Source organism: Panthera onca, chromosome D1 (genome assembly GCF_046562875.1).
Source record: "Panthera onca isolate mPanOnc1 chromosome D1, mPanOnc1 haplotype 2, whole genome shotgun sequence".
In the NCBI taxonomy this organism is placed as follows: domain Eukaryota; kingdom Metazoa; phylum Chordata; class Mammalia; order Carnivora; family Felidae; genus Panthera; species Panthera onca.
Window position 1 is genome coordinate 9158050 of NC_138348.1, and position 14310 is coordinate 9172359.

The 14310-nt window shown below is 49.2% G+C and overlaps 1 long non-coding RNA gene across 3 annotated transcripts in view; it reads left to right on the forward strand.

Moving 5' to 3' along the window:
• The first annotated feature begins 1900 nt into the window (after positions 1–1900).
• LOC144612977 (uncharacterized) overlaps positions 1901–14310 on the forward strand; it is a 31763-nt gene continuing 19353 nt past the window's right edge. The window contains exons 1-2 of one of the 3 annotated variants that reach the window (XR_013550254.2): positions 1901–3570; positions 4254–4406. This is a non-coding gene — a long non-coding RNA (uncharacterized LOC144612977). Of the gene's footprint in view, positions 3575–4253; positions 4407–14310 lie in introns of all 3 variants that reach the window. The other 2 variants (XR_013550253.2, XR_013550252.2) reach the window with 2 other exon arrangements.

Below are 14310 nucleotides of genomic sequence, written 5' to 3' on the forward strand. Positions count from 1 at the left end.
GCTATTGCCTATTGATGTTCCGATTAAAGAGAAAATGTCCTTGTTCCTCTTTGTTACCCGTGAAACGGCGGCGAACGGTGCAAGATCGACTATAATTATGTGCTTGAGTGATGTGGTCTCTATGATACTAGGTGCAGAAATTCAGGGGAAAAGAGTATTGGAGATGGTCAGAATGGTCAGGTAATAATAAAAACAAAAATAACACAAGAACTGACCTTTATCAAGCACTTTCTAGGTGCCAGGCGTGATGCAAATGCTTTATGTGACTTAAAAATCCCCACGAAAACCCTAAGACGCAGGTGCACTCGTATCCCTATTTTACAGTGGAGGAGTGTGAGACACAGAAAGATCGAGTAATTTGCCCAAAGTGATAGAGAGCTGGGAGGGGCAGAGCCAAGGTTTGGATCCAGACTGGCCAGCTCCAGAGTCCTTTCTCTAGAATGCTACACCTGATGGTCTTGCTGATGGCTTTGTGAAGGAGGTGGGCCTGGAGCCTTGAAGCACGAGAGGTCCTGCAGCATGGGGACAATCTGAGAGGTGGCCCAGGGATGGAGTAGGCATGGCAGGCCCCAACAGGGAAGGAGAGACTGACCTCACTTGGGAGAGGGCACGTGCTGAAGAGCAGTGGGGAGGATGGCGAGGCAGTAGAGTGGGGACAGATGATAAAAGGTCTCAACATCTAGGCAGAGAGGGTTTGGTCTTGAGATCTCCTTTGAAGTGTGTTACAAGGTGGCTTTCTAGAAGCAGAGGTTTGGGTGGCAGCGACAGGTCTGAGGGTAGGAGGTGTGGAGGCAGGAATGAAGCGTTGAGGGTCTAGCCTAGGATGATGCAAGAGGCCTGGAAGCAAGGGAGCGCAGTGTGAGAGAATTCACGGACGGGAACAGAGGTGGGAAAAGAAGCTCCACGTTCTGCTGGCTTTGAGGTTCTGAGTCTGGCAGGAGGCACAGTGTTGACTCCATGGGCTGAGAGCTCACTGCTTACTCACCCAAAGTGCTATCACAGAGAATTAAACAGATAGGACATAATCAGGTTATTGGTCTTAAAAGGCTACTGAGAATTTTTCCTATTGATTGTGTCAGTCAGGATTTGATCAGAGAAGTAGAACCCCTGTGAGCTATAGAGAAGAGGGGCTTTATCATGCGGGGCAGAGCTCCCGGGGCTGGTGGGAGGTGGGTCTGAGGTCTATATAAGGTGTTGTCCTTCTGTCTTATCTGGACCGGCTCAGGGAGGGACGATGGAAGCAAAGGGATAGACTAGAACCGCCAGCGTGGGGGTGCGTGGGGGTGCGTCTGCCCTCCACCACCTTTAGAGCAGAATAAAATGGCGGTGCTTCACTTGTGCCTTCTGGGAAATGTAGCCACACTGTCCTTGTCCACATACAAGGCAGATTCACTTTTCTTTAATCTTTCTGTTGGCCTCATCACGTACACCGGTGGCGGGAGGTTTCCTGCAGCCGCGTCTTCTGCATTCGCCTCCTAGGGCCTCTGGAACGAGGTGCCACTGACCAGGTGGCTCGAACCGCAGAGACTTCTTGTCTCACGGTTCTGGAGGCTGAAGTCCAAGATCAAGGTCTCGGCAGGGTTGGTGTCTTGAGGCCTCTCTCCTCGGCTGGTAGATGCTGGTCTTCTCCCTGGGTCTCCACGGGGTCTTCCTTCTATAACTGCCCGTGTGCTTAGGTCCTCTTGCGAGTAAGGACACCAGCCATATTGGATTCGGCCCCCTCTGATGACCTTACTTTCATCTCTTCTTTAAGGACCCGTCTTGAAATACAGTCCCATTCTGAGGTGCCGGAAATTAGGATTTCTCCATATGAATTTTTTGAGGGTACGGTACAGCCTCTCACACTTTTTTTTTTTTAATTTTTTTTAACGTTTATTTATTTTTGAGATAGAGAGAGATAGAGCACGAACGGGGGAGGGTCAGAGAGAGAGGGAGACATAGAATCTGAAACAGGCTCCAGGCTCTGAGCAGTCAGCACAGAGCCCGACGCGGGGCTCGAACTCACGGACCGTGAGATCATGACCTGAGCCGAAGTCGGACGCTCAACCGACTGAGCCACCCAGGCGCCCCTCACACTTTCTTTCTCATCCTACTTAATCTCATGGTGAAGGATCAGCCCCACAGCTATACCGACGGCTCCAGCTCTTACCTCTGGCTACTCATGGAAGGCAGCCTCTGGGCTTTTTTGGGAAGGTCAGGGACGTTATTTTCTGAGGCCTGTTTTCCTGTGCGAGGCTGTCTTCGCCCAGGCAAGGGGTGTTCCTCCTCCACGCCACACATTCCGACTTGGTCAGATCAGAAAGCAGCAAATCCAGGGGGAATTTTTTTTTTTTTTTTTTTTTTTAACTGTCTGCAGAATCCCTTGCATAGCAGAGAGCTCAGGAAGGAAGGCCCTGTTTGGGGACAGAGGTCAGGGGCCCTTCAGAAAGGGTCAGGCCCTCCTCTGCTAATCCCAAGTCTGCTTGATTAGCCTCTGAACTGATGTACCTAGAATGAACTTTGACACAACCCAAGAATGTAATTTAACCCTTGAGCTTTATTTTCTCTCGTCCCTAAACCATCAGACTCCTGGGGGATTTAGAAAGGGGCTGGGGCAGGCATAGCAAGGAGAGGGTTCGGTGGCTCTCGCTTCCCAGGACAGCTGGCCACTGGGGCTTGCCTGAGCCCCCTGGCGGGAAGCAGGGTCTGGGCGAGGCTTCCCGAGTCCTGCCTACTGCTGTCCTGCTAGAAATAGGGAGAGCGGGGTGTGATACCCTTCTGCAAATCTGGAATCAAACCAGAAAGGTACCTGGCATCTTACTGCTCTCTCCTCGGGTTTCCAGCTCCCTGGCCCCAGCCAAGTTCGCCATCACTTTTTGCTGAAGTGAAAAACAGTGGAGATATGAATATTCCCTGGAGCCACTTTGGAATACGTTCAAGAATAGTTTCACAGCGAAACAGGCGAAAGGACAAGATTGCACAAAGGGCTAGATCACCCACTTGGAGAGCCGGTTCTAGAAAGAGGACTTTGATTTCGCGCGAGGGGCTTCACGCGCAGAGGAAGAAGGAAGTGGGCAGCGTTGGGGCGGAGGGGACAGAGGCCTGCTACCTGTCCAGGAGGTCCCCCTGTGCACAGTGACAGGCTGTCAGGGGGACAGCTTAGTAAACGGGTCATGAGCAGTCTGGCAGCCTTCCAACCCTCCTTGTACCTGAGACAAAAAGGCAGGCCTGGCAAAACTATTTAGGTAATTTCCTAGTGCATTTACCACTTCACAGACCCCACGCTACCCGAGAATGGGGGTCTTGAAAAGAAATAAAGCCATCTAAAATTTGTCCAACTATCTTATTACAGTAAGTGCTGAAGTAGGTGCAGTTTATTTTTTTATGTTTATTTATTTTTCAGAAAGAGAGAGACAGACAAGGTGTGAGTGGGGGAGGGGCAGAGAGAGAGAGAGAGAGAGAGAGGGAGACACAGAATCCGAAGCAGGCTCCAGGCTCTGAACTGGTCGGGCTTGAACTCACGAACTGCGAAATCATAACCTGAGCCGAAGTCGGATGCTTAACCCGCTGAGCCACCCAGGCACCCGTGAAGTAGGTATATTTTCTAATCTTCACTGTCTACCTTAGTGAAACTCTTGTGCACTAAGGCCTGGCAGGTCTAATATATATATATATAATTTATATATAGTAGAATTTATATATAGCAGAATATAATTTACATATTTTTTTCAAGTGTATTTTTTCAAGTGATTTTGTGTGGTGTGAACTTTCCTGCTTTCTAACCACGGCCAGGGGTGGCCAATTTGGGAAAAGCAAAGGAGGAGAAAAAAAAAGGAAAAAAGAAGAGGCTGTCTTCCACCAGTGCTCTCCTGGGGTCTGGAAAAGGGTTACAGTGGCCCCAGCGAGGGCCGCTAACTCCCTGCAGGGTCTGTGGGGAGCACCGGCAGGGACCGGAGGGGTCCAGTTTGAGTCTGGGGAGGCCTCAGGGCCAAGCCCCACCCAGCCCCAGATGCAGCCGGGAGAATGGAATGCCGTGCTGACCAGACCCGCCTGGCCGAGGCTGTGGGAGGCAAGAGGCCATCCCCAGAAACCACAGGGAACAGTGTGAGGAGATAAAGAGACCAAGTGCTTTGTGCTCTTAAGATAACACCCTCTCCTGTAGAGGGGGAGGTCCTTGGAGCAGAGCAACTGAGATTCCAGGCTGCTTCTGGGGGACCCAGACTGAGTGAAACCCTCTGACCAGGTTTTCCTTTGCTCTTGTATACATTCCCCAGCCGGCCTTCCTGCTCTTTTCACACGTACTGGAGGCCTCAGGGCCTTTGCGCGTGTAATTCCTTCGGCCAGGAGTGCCCCGGGCCGCTCCCTGGGCCAATTATCCCTCCGGATGTTGACAGCCTTCACCCCTCAGGAAAGCCTGAGGTCCCCTGGTACCGTTGTCCCAGCTCCCTGCCCCTGGGCTCTGTGACTCTTCCTCTCCTTCGCCACGTTATAACCCCAGCCTCCAAGAAGTCAGCGAGTCCCTTGCGTGTTGCCACGTGTCTGTGCCTGGAGGTAGTCCTTTGGGGGTGTGAGGGTGGAAGAAGGGAGACCCCTGCCGTCTCCCCCGTGAGGGGGGGTGTAGCATCCACTTCCGGATGAGGAAGGCGGGGCTCAGCAGGCCCCGTGACTGGACTCGGGCTACCCTCAGAAGGGGTCATGGTTCCCAGTTCTCACGCTTAGGGTGCCCGAGACCCTCTGGGGAGCTGGTTAAAAACATAGCTTCCTTGCCTGGCTCTCAAGATTCTGTGTCATGGCTTTTTTTGTTTTTTTTTTTTAATTTTTAATTAAAATATTTTGTGTTTTTTTTTTTTTTTTAAGTTTATTTATTTACTTCTGAGAGAGATAGAGTGAGTGGGGTGGGGCAGAGAGAGAGAGAGGGAGAGAGAGATTCCCAAGCAGGCTCCGCACCGTGAGCACGGAGCCCGATGCGGGGCTCGGCCTCACAAACCGTGAGATCACGACCTGAGCCGAAACCGAGAGCTAGATGCTTAACCGACTGAGCCACCCAGGCACCCCTTATTTATTATTATTATTACTAAACAAATTTTTTTTAAATGTTTATTTATTTTTGAGAGAGAGAGAGAGAGAGAGGGAGCAGGGGAGGAGGCAAGAGAAAGAGACACAGAATCTGAAGCAGGTTCCAGGCTCTGAGCTGTCAGCTCAGAGCCCGATGCGGGGCTCGAACCCACAAACCGTGAGATCATGACCTGAGCCAAAACCAAGGGTCGGATGCTTAACCACCTGAGCCACCCAGGCGGCCCTGGAATCATTTTTATTTATTTATTTTTTTAAAATTTTTTATTTTTATTTTTTTTAATGTTTATTTATTTTTGAGAGAGACAGAGACAGAATGTGAGTGGGTTAGGGGCAGAGAGAGAGGGAGACACAGAAGCAGAAGCAGGCTCAGCACAGAGCCTGACGCGGGGCTCGAACTCACGAGCTGTGAGCTCATGACCTGAGCCGAAGTCGGATGCTCAACTGACTGAGCCACCCAGGCGCCCCCCTTGAATCATTTTTAAAGTGCACAGTTTGGTGGCATTAAGGACATTGACACGGTCATGCAACCATCGCCACCATCCATCTCCAGCACTTTTTCATCTTTCCAGACAGAAACTGTCCCCATGAAACGCTAACTCCCTGCTCCCCTTCCCCCAGCCCTTGGCAGCCACCCACCCGTCTTTTTTCTGTCTCTATGGATTGACTAGGGACCTCCGATAAGTGGAATCATACAGCATGTGTCCTCTTGTGTCTGGCTTATGTCACTGTCAACAGCGTTTTAAACAAGGGCCCCTGGTAATGCTCGCCTAGGGGTCTGGACTGCTCCGAGAAATTCTGGTCGCGGCAGGGAGGAGGGGTGGGAGAAGCGTCCTGGCACAGGCTTGGAGGGCTGAATTTACATGGGGTGAGGCAGGAAGGGGTCAGGGGGTGTGGGCTGAGAGTCAGAAAGGGAGAGCGGTGAGGGGGATGGTGACAGAGGGGCCCTGGGGTGGGCAGCGGCTGGTTTTTGGCAGGTAGTGCTCAGGGCAGGGTGTTGACCAAGGAACTCAGGGCAGAGGGCCCGTGGAAGGAGAGGTGTGTGGACCGGTCAGGTCAGGGAGGGTCCAGAGGCTGTGGGTCACAGGCCAGGGCGAGGTGCCAATAAGGCTGGGGTGGGGTGGGGGGGGTGTGGGGCCATGAGAAAAACCGGAGGGGCGGGTGGTGGTGTCAGAGCCACGCAGGTCAACCCAAGTGGGGGCGCCCTTGAGAAGCAGGGCCCAGATCCCACCCTAGGCCTAGAGGCAAAAAAGTAGGGTCATCAGGTCTGGGCAAGCGGGCCTGTGGGCACAAGAGAGAGGTTTGACATGGGGCCAACCCTTTGCCTCAGTCAGGAGATTGCGCAGACTTCCTGCTGAGGAGGTGCCCGGGTTCGGGGCAGTGTGACCCTGAGGGCGCGCCCAGGGCGTGGGAGCGGCAAGGTCGGCAACCCCCCCCCCCAACACTCCACCGCAGACAGCTCGCTCAGGGGTGTCTTTCTCCGCCTTTCCACCCTCTCCCACCCCATCTGCCTCCGCTCCCCCCTTTCCTCTTAATTCCTCCTTGTCCCGAGGGCCCTGCACGGAGCTGGCGCACCGCTTTGCCTCCTACGTCTGCCCGGCACCTCACTTTCCCCTCTTAGGACGTGCACGGAAACAGCACCGACGGCAGAGGTCGGTCTTAGGGATTAGATGGGAGAACTCAGGTAACGGGCTCAGAGCCGTGCTTGGCGCAGCTGGCAGTTAATAAATATCCGTCAGAACTCACAGAAGTTTCTGGTAGGGTGTGACTTTCCCTGACTTATTATTATTTTTCCCACGTAATGCAACAGAGACTTCGAGAGGAGGCCCGGGACCTCCAGGCGCCGCGTGTACGGACGTGGACAGCATGGGCAGCGGGCAGTGGGTGAGTGGTGGCTGAGACAGCTTGAGCCGGGCTCCCCCGCTCTGCAGGATTTCTGCCATATCTTGCGGGGAGCGGGGAAGCCGCTGGAAGTCGGCTTGCCTGAGGGATGGAGGGGTTTTCTGATAAACAAATTCCTTTAAGGGAAGAAAGATTTAGGCCTCAGCTGTTGGAGGTTGCCAGATGGTTCGACGTGCGGCCTGAGGTGGGACCCTCGAATATGTCTTCCTGTGTCTCACCCTTGAGTCCTGTGGAGACAAGGGGGCTGAGTCAGAACATGGAAGGATGATGCCTTCGTGCTCATCAGCCTGAGGCAGAAGGAAGAGGCGTTTTGCCCAAATGGGCACGAAGGATGGGGTGTCTTTGTCGCATTGAGGACCGAGGAAATATAGTGTGGCCTTGGGCCTTCACGCCCGGTCACAGCAGCACAGTGCCTTGGGGCGACAGCACAGTGCCCAGCGGTGTGGTGGCCCCCTTGCAGGTGGAGGAGGTGCCCGGCTAGGGTGGCCGGTGGCCGGTGTGGGGACCCTAGGGTCAACTTGGCAAAGAGTGGGGGTGTGGCCCTCCGTGGAGGGAGACGCTGAGGTAGAATTCGTGGCAGACCCTTCGTGGGAGCAGACTGGGTCTGCTTAGGAGGACATGTAAGCAGCTGTGCGAGGATTTCCCAGAGTAATTGTGTGTGTGTGTGTGTGTGTGTGTGTGTGTGTGTGTGTGTTTGTGTAAACGATGGTAGGTGTTGGAGGAGGCCGAGACCCCACCATAACTGTTGGAGGAAGAGTCAGTGACACCCACATCATCACTGTCAAAACAGCCCCAACCTTAAGTCCATGTGGGGTGGCCCAGGCAAACACAGGTCACACATTTATTAATAAAGGATAATGTTCCCCTTCCTACTGAAAATTGTTTCTCTCTCTTGTCAACACGGGAGGTGTAAGCTGCTTTTGAACTTCACGAGACCTTTCCTTTCTTCCCTGCGGGTGTGGAGCTTGATTTTATTAATGTTTTCTCCTCCGGGCTGAGTGCAGTGACCCTCTCTCAAGGAGGGGCTTGGAGGAAGCCTCCTTCCCTTAATCCCTCTCCCTGGCTGGGTCATCGCAGGGCTTTCTAGCACCCTGCGTGGTGTATACCACGGGCACCCTGGCCCCACCCCTCGTCCCCACCCTGTCCCAACTCTATATTCCCGTGTCCAATTCCCACTGGGCTTCTTCCTGCCTTTGTCCCTGCTCTGTCCTCTAAGGCAGTAGTTCTCAAATGGGAGGGGGGGGAGAATTGCCTCCCAAGGGCCATGCGATGATTTTCAGACACAGCTTGGGTTGTCGCAGCTTGCTGGGGGCGGGGGTCCTACTGGCTGTAGTGGGTAGAAATAGGTGTCATGGACTGAATGTGTGTGTCTCTCCCAGGTTCATTGGGATTATGGTTGAAACCCTAAAGCCCAATGTGACAATGTGATGGTTTTTGCAGGTAGGGCCTTTGGGAGGTAATGAGGTAGTGCTTTATAAGAAGAGCTGCAGAGATCTTTGCCTCTGCCTTGTGAGGATATAGCAAGTGTATGTTAACTATACTGGAATTAAAAGAAAAAACTCAATAATAATAATAATAAGAAGAAGAAGAATAAAGATACAGCAAAACAGTGGCAATGGGCAAGCCAGGAAGAGGACTCTCCTAGAACCCACCCTGCTGGCGCTCTGATGGCAGACTTCCAGCTTCCAGAACTCTGAGATAAATTTCTATAGCTTGAGCCACCCAGCTGGAGTATCTTCGTCCTTGCAGCCCGGAGCTGAGACACCGGGGATACCGCTAAGCATCCTGTGGTGCACAGAACAGCCTCCCACAACAAAGAATTATCCAGTGCAAAATGTTTCAAGTGTTGCTGCTGAGAAAGAAACTCTGCTCTGGGCTGCTTGAACTGTGTTTGCAATCAGCAAACACCACCCCCCACCCCCACCTCTGCCCCAAGAACCACACCTCTCTGTCTTTATCCCTGGGGCTGCAGGAGGCGGAAGCTCTTGTCCGACAAAAGTCCCTCCCAGAGCCTTCTCCCATATTGGTATAAATAAAATCAGAAGGTCTCTTAACTTGCAGGGGTGATCACAGGTGGAGGAGGCATCTGGGTTGAACAGCAGGAAGGGTTAGCTCTGGAGCCATCTGGATTAGCCCAGCAACTTGTATTTTTATTTATTCCATTGAAATGTACCAGCTGGGAGGGCATGAGATTCTTTTTTTTTTTTTTTTTTTTTTTAATTATTTTTTAAAGATTTTATTTGAATCCAAGCTAGTTAACATATAGCGTAGTAATGGTTTTAGGAGTAGGATTTAGTGATTCATCACTTACATATAACACCCAGTGCTCATCCCAGCAAGTGCCCTCCTTAATGCCCATCACCCATCTAGCCCATCCCCCCACCCACCTCCCCTCCATCACCCCTCAGTTTGTTCTTTGTATTTAAGAGTCTCTTACGGTTTGTCTTCCTCTCTGTTTTCATCTTATTTTTCCTTCCCTTCCATTATGTTCATCGGTTTTATTTCTCAAACTCCACAGATGGGTGAAATCACACGATATTTACCTTTCTCTGACTGACTTATTTTGCTTAGCATAATACACTTTAGTTCCATCCACATTGTTGCAAATGGCAAGATTTCATTCTTTTCGATCACTGAGTAATATTCCATTGTGTATGTATACCACATCTTCTTTATTCGTTCGTCACTCGATGGACATTGCTGTTTCCATGATAGTGCTGCTATCAACATTGAAGTGCATGTGCCCCTTCAAATCACTATTTTTGTATCCTTTGGATAAATACCTAGTAGTGCAATTGCTAGGTCGTATTTTAATTTTTTTAAATAATTTTTCTTTTTTCACATATATATTTTTAAGTTTATTTATTTATTTTGAGAGAGAGAGAAAGAGCAAGCAGGAGATGGGCAGAGAGAGAGAGAATCCCAAGCAGGCTCCACACAGACAGTGAGGAGCCCACCGCAGGGCTTGAACTCATGAATCATGAGATCAGGACCTAAGCCGAAATCAAGAGTTAGATGCTTAACTGAATGAGCCACCCAGGCACCCCTATTTTTAATTTTTTTGAGGAACCTCCATATTGTTTTCCAGAGTGGCTGCACCAGTTTGCACTCCCACCAACAGTGCAAAACAGTTCCCTTTTCTCCTCATCCTCACCAACATCTGTTATTTCCGGAGTTGCTTGTTAATTTTAGCCATACTGACAGATTTCAGGGTGGTATCTCATTGTGGTTTTGATTTGTATCTCCAGGATGATGAGTGATGTTGAGCATCTTTTCATGTGTCTGTTAGCGATCTGGGTGTCTTTGGAAAAGTGTCTGTTCATATCTTTTGCCCATTTCTTCACTGGATTATTTGTTTTTTTGGGTGTTGAGTTTGATAAGTTCTTTATAGATTTTGGATACTAACCCTTTACCTGATATGTCATTTGCAAATATCTTCTCCCATTCTTCAGACTGTCCTTTAGTTTTGCTGATGGTTTTCTTCACCATCAGAAGCTTTTTATCTTGATGAGTTCATTTTTGCTTTTGTTTTCCTTGACTTGGGAGACATGTCTAATAAGAAGTTGCTGAGGCTGAGGTCAAAGAGGTTGCTGCCTGTTTTATCCTCTAGGATTTTGGTGGTTTCCTGTCTTACTTTTAGGTCTTTTCATCCATTTTGAGTTTGTTTTTGTGTCTGGTGTAAGAAAGTGGTCCAGTTTTCTGCACATTGCTGTCCAGTTTTCCCAGAACCGTTTGCTGAAGAGACTGTCTTTTTCCATTGTATATTCTTTCCTGCTTTGTTGAAGATTAGTTGGCCATACATTGGTAGGTCCATTTCTGGGTTCTCTGTTCTGTTCCATTGATTTGTGTGTCTGTTTTTGTGCCAGTACCATACTGTTTTGATGATTACAGCTTGAATTGTGATGCCTCCAGCTCTGGTTTTCTTTCTTTTTTTTTTTTTTTTAATTTTTATTTATTTTTGAGAGAGAGAGAGAGAGAGAGAGTGAGTGAAGGAGACACAGAATCCAAAGCAGGCTCCAGGCTCCAGGCTCCAAGCTGTCAGCACAGAGCCCGACGCGGGGCTTGAACTCATGAACCGTGAGATCATGACCTGAGCCGAAGTCGGATGCCTAACCGACTGAGCCACCCAGGTGCCCCTGGTTTTCTTTTTTCAACATTGCTTTGGCTATTTGGGGGTCTTTTCTGTTTCCAATCAAATTTTAGGATTGCTTGTTCTAGCTCTGTGAAGAATGCTGGTGTTATTTTGATAGAGATTGCATTGAATATGTAGATTGCTTTCATAGTATCGACATTTTAACAGTATTTGTTCTTCCAACTCATTGAGCATGGAATATTTTTCCATTTTCTTGTGTGTCGTCTTCAATTTCTTTCATAAGCTTTCTATAGTTTTCAGTGTATAGATTTTTCACCTCTTTGGTTAGGTTTATTCCAAAGTATTTTATGGTTTTTGGTACAACTGGGAATGGGATCAATTCCTTGATTTCTCCTTCTGCTGCTTCATTATTGGTGTATAGAAATGCAACCTATTTCTGTACATTAATTTTGTATCCTGTGACTTTGCTGAATTCATGGATCAGTTCCAGCAGTTTTTTGGTGGAGTCTTTCAGGTTTTCCACGTATAGTATCATGTCGCCTGTGAAGCGTGGAAGTGTGACTTCTTTCTTGCCAGTTTGGATCTCTTTTATTTCTTTTTGTTGCCTGATTGCTGAGGCAGGACTTCCAACACTATGTTGAACAACAGTGGTGAGAGTGAACATCCCTGTCGTGTTCCCGACCTTAGGGGAAAAGCTCTCAGTTTTTCCCCATTGAGGACCCATATTAGCTGTGGGTCTTTCATAGATGGCCTTTATGATCTTGAGGTATGTTGTCTCTATCCCTACTTTCTTGAGGGTTTTTATCAAGAAAGATGCTGTATTTTCTCAAATGTATTTTCTGCGTCTATTGAAAGGATCTGGGCATAGGATTCTTGCAAATAAAGAGATGAGAGATGAAGGTTTATGGGAGGTGATGATCTGAAGTCAGCGGTCATTCACAAAACTGTTGACCTTGCCCACCTGGGATGACCACCCATTGGACCCTTTAATCAACACCCAAGCCTCATCCAGCGGCTGTGTGACAAAGCATTTGGACAATTAGCTGAGTTTTGAACCTCTTAACTTTTGTGGTTTTGGTGGCTGGGAACCAGAGTTCTAGTTACAGGAGTTATTCTTTAAATTATAGGAGATTTTTCCATGTAATTTTGGTTCGTGATCTGGCGCTCATACATGAGTGAGGTGTGCTTCCTGCTTTCCCTGCGTTGTCCACTTTGTGAACTCAGGCCATCTCTCAAGCCACCTACTCTGCGCCTGATATCTCTCACCCTCATGGAGTTACCCCTTGTACCTACACAGCACCTTAAACAGCCCTCGACCAAGCTTTTACTACAGTCTGGTTATGTGAATATAATCCCAAGGTAATTAATATAGCTAATATAATTATCCCACGGTGGAAGATTCTGGAGGGTAGGGACCACATGTTGTTTACTCATCTTTGAGCCCTTGACACTGGCACTGTGTCTGACCCAAGATCAGGCTTCAGGAAGTGTTTGCTGAGCTGAGCTGAACTTCAAAAGAGTGAACTGTTTGCGTCAGTTTCACGGTTTAAAATGGCAAACGTGGGTCACTGAATACATCGCGCACAGAAGGAAGGCACTGCTGGAAGTTTAGCAGGGTGTGTTGGGAAGTTGCCTGAGAGTGGCCGTCTCTCTTTTTCAAAGCAATTACAGCTTCTAACATGCTTTTCTCAGTATCAAAAGGCTTGAGTATTTCAAGATGCATTTTTGGAATGCTGGGCGAGCCATGGTGGAAACATCAAGAAGCTAGGGTATTTCTAGGATGCGTGTGCTCTCTGACATTCTGCAGATTTTGAATTGGAGAATATGCATTTTCTTTTAAGGAAATGCAATGATACTAGTTGGAAGGCCATACTTAAGTGTATTGAACTAGACTGTGAAGAAGGACCTAGGCTTTGTATAACCACCAAGTAAACCAGGTCATTTAAAAAAATGTTTATTTATTTTGAGAGAGAGAGAGAGAGAGAGAGAGAGAGAGAGAACAGGGGAGGGGCAGAGAGAGGGAGAGAGAAAGAGAATCCCAAGCAGGCTCCATGCTGCCAGCGCAGAGCCCGATGCAGGGCTTGAACCTACGAACCGTGAGATCATGACCTGAGCTGCCGGCAAGAGTTGGACGCTCAACCGACTGAGCCACCCTGGTGGCCCATGAACCAGGTCGTTTAAAAGAGAAACCTGAGGGCCATCATGAGTATGCAAATGATTCCTAATTAACAGGCATGTTGCTTGTAGACTTATTGCTTATTGTACCGCATAGTTAAAATGCTTCCTTACCTTCCTTGTACTGTGAGTGCGCTTAGTAGCCTCTGTTTCCATGATCACAAATCCTCAATCAGGGGAGTGTTTGAATTAATACAGTTTTGTTTCATTCACTGATCTCACAAGTATTCACTGAATGCCTATTATGTTCCAGGCACCACGGATAGCAACGAACAAACCGAATCCTTGCCCTCTTGGAACATTCTAGTGAGGCCAGGCGTGAGGATGGTTGGCAGAAAAGGAGGAAATATCTGCTATGTAGAGCTGACAGAAACTGCTGATGGATTGGGTATGTGGGGGAGGTGGTGAGAGAGGGATCAAGGATGACTCCTAAATTTTTGGCCTGAACACCTGGCAGAATGCCCCTGCCATGCACTGAGCTGGGGGAGGCAGGGAGAAACGGATCTGGGAAAGAAAACCCCAAAGTTCAGACATCAGGGGGGATGTCAGGGGCGCAGATGGTCGTGCAGAGGTCTGGTGTTCAGGGGAGCAGTCTGGGCTGGAGATACAAACTGGGGGCTTTCTCAGGCTGGCTTAAAATAACAGAAATTTATTGCCTCCCGGTTCTGGAGGCTGGAAGCCCAGAATCAAAGTGTCGTCCGGGCCACGTGCCCTCGGAAGGTTCTAGGGAGGACTCTTTCCTTGCCTCTTCCTGGCTTCTGGTGGTTGCTGACAAGGCTTGGCATTCCTTGGTTTACAGCTGTACTATTCCATTTCTGCCTCGTCACACACATGGCCATCTTTCCTCTGTACCTGTCTGTGTCTCTTTGTCCAAACTGCCCTCTTAGAAGAACACCGATTGTTGGATGAGGGCCCACCCTAAACCAGGAGAGTATGGGATCCGGAGCAGTGCCTGGCTCATGGGGAGATGTATTACAGAAACTCCCGAGTAGGCATTCAGCAACTTTTATAGCCGAATCCCCCAAGCACAGGTTCATTCTTGCAGCTATCCATCTGTTTTCTCTTTCTCAACAGTATTGGTCTGTAAT